Source organism: Schistocerca serialis, chromosome 4, assembly GCF_023864345.2.
Source record: "Schistocerca serialis cubense isolate TAMUIC-IGC-003099 chromosome 4, iqSchSeri2.2, whole genome shotgun sequence".
Taxonomy (NCBI): domain Eukaryota; kingdom Metazoa; phylum Arthropoda; class Insecta; order Orthoptera; family Acrididae; genus Schistocerca; species Schistocerca serialis.
The window spans coordinates 418,470,150-418,472,672 of record NC_064641.1 but is presented as its reverse complement, the minus strand read 5'-3'; the positions used below and the strand labels follow the sequence as shown (position 1 = coordinate 418,472,672).

At 56.2% G+C, this 2,523-nt stretch overlaps 1 pseudogene; it reads left to right on the top strand.

Annotated features, from left to right (window-relative positions):
- The first annotated feature begins 406 nt into the window (after positions 1 to 406).
- LOC126476500 (5.8S ribosomal RNA) lies at positions 407 to 561 on the top strand (annotated as a pseudogene).
- Positions 562 to 2,523: the final 1,962 nt, after the last annotated feature.

The following is a 2,523-nucleotide window of genomic DNA, read 5'->3' as shown; positions in this document are numbered from 1 at the left end:
TCGAGGTAACCCGCTGAACGTCCTTCGTGCTAGGGATTGGGGCTAGCAATTGTTCCCCATGAAAAAGGAATTCCCAGTAAGCGCGAGTCATAAGCTCATGTTGATTACGTCTCTGCCCTTTGTACACACTGCCCGTCGCTACTACCGATTGAATGATTTAGTGAGGTCTTCGGACTCTGTCGTTGCCGATCCTACCAGAAAGATGACCAAACTTGATCATTTAGGTGAACCTGCAGAAGGATCATTACCGACTAGACTGCATGACTTTCGCCCGAGTGCCTGTCCCCTCCGGTGTGGAGCCATACGACGCCCATCAGCCATGAGGCCATTGGACAAAATACTGGAACAGCAGCCATCAAACGCCTATGCAACTGTTTTGAAAGAAACAGTGGAAACTAAAAAAGAACCCCGAGAATGGTGGATCACTCGGCTCGCGGGTCGATGAAGAACGCAGCAAATTGCGCGTCGACGTGTGAACTGCAGGACACATGAACATCGACGTTTCGAACGCACATTCCGGTCCATGGATTACGGTCCCGGGCCGTGTCTGGCTGAGGATCGGCTACGTATACTGAAGCGCGCGGCGTTTGCCCTGCTTCAGAGACCTAGGAGTGTCGTGGTCGGCTGTGGGGCCGGCCGTGTCTCCTTAAACGTGCGATGCGCGCCCGTCGCCTGGCAGTTTGCAAACCGATACTGTCTTGGTAGCGTGCACGGCAGGCTGGCGATGTGGCATGCGACACCTCGTACAACGACGTCAGAGCAGGTGGGACTACCCTCTGAACTTAAGCATATTACTAAGTGGAGGAAAAGAAACTAACAAGGATTTCCCCAGTAGCGGCGAGCGAACAGGGAAGAGTCCAACACCGAACCCCGCAAGCTGCCGCCTGTTGTGGCATGTTGTGTATGGGAGCGTCCACTACCCCGACGCCTTGCACCAAGCCCAAGTCCAACTTGAATTAGGCCACAGTCTGTAGAGGGTGCCAGGCCCGTAGCGGCTGGTGCGAGCTTCGGCGGGACCTCTCCTTCGAGTAGGGTTGCTTGCGAGTGCAGCTCCAAGTGGATGGTAAACTCCATCTGAGATTAAATATGATCACGAGACCGATAGCGAACAAGTACCGTGAGGGAAAGTTGAAAAGAACTTTGAAGAGAGAGTTCTAAAGTACGTGAAACCGTTCTGGGGTAAATGTGAGAAGTCCGAAAGGTCGAATGGGTGAGATTCACGCCCATCCGGCCACTGGCCCCCGCCATCGGCAGATGGGGCCGGCCACCCGCGCGGAGCAATCTGCAGAGGGGTCGTGTCCGGTTGCCTTTCCACTCGCTGCGAGGTGGGGCCATTCCAGTGTGCTGTGGGCCGCACTTGTCCCCTAGTAGGTCGTCGCGACTCGCTGGGTGCCGGCCTATGGCGTGGGTGCGTAGCCTGTTCTTCCGTGGGCCTCGTTTCGTGTCTGTTGGCAGAGCCCCAGTGTCTTGGCTGGCTGCTCGGCGGTGTATCTGGAGGAGTCGATTCGCCCCTTTGTGCGCTTGGGCTCCCAGCAAGCGCGGTCGGTTCTTCCTGGATGATGGACCCACCTGGCCCGGCACTGGACCGGCGCCGTTGTTGGCTCGGGATGTTCTCGGGCGGAATAATCACTCCCGTCAGTGGCGCTTGAGCTTTGGACAATTTCACGGCCTGTCTTGAAACACAGCTAAAGGCGTAATGGAAGTGAAGGTCTCGCTTTGTGCGGGCCGAGGGAGGATGGGGCTTCCTCGCCCTTCACGGGCCGGCGGCCTCCACTCTCCCGGGGCGTCTCGTCCTCATTGCGAGGTGAGGCGCACCTAAGGCATACAGGTTGGGACCCGAAAGATGGTGAACTATGCCTGGCCAGGACGAAGTCAGCGAAAGCCCTGATGGAGGTCTGTAGCGATTCTGACGAGCAAATCGATCGTCAGAGCTGGATATAGGGGCGAAAGACTAATCGAACCATCTAGTAGCCGGTTCCCTCCGAAGTTTCCCTCAGGATAGCTGGTGCTCGTCCGAGTCTCATCCGGAAAAGCGAATGATTAGAGGCCTTGGGGCCGAAACGACCTCAACATATTCTCAAACTTTAAATGGGTGCGATCTCCGGCTTGCTTGATATGCTGAAGCCGCGAGCAAACGACTCGGATTGGAGTGCTAAGTGGGCCACTTTTGGTAAGCAGAACTGGCGTTGTGGGATGAACCAATCGCCGAGTTAAGGCGCCCGAATCGACGCTCATGGAAAACCATGAAAGGTGTTAGTTGCTTAACACAGCAGGACAGTGGACATGGAAGTTGGAATCCGCTAGGGAGTGTGTAACAACTCACCTGCCAAAGGAACTAACCCTGAAAATGGATGGCGCTGAAGTATCGTGCCTATACTCGGCCGTCAGTCTGGCAGTCATGGCCAGTCGTTGCGGCCAGCCGCGAAGCCCTGACAAGTAGGAGGGTCAGGACGGTGGGTGCAGAAAGGTCTGGGCGTGAGCCTGCCTGGAGCTGCCATCGGTGCAGATCTTGGTGGTAGTAGT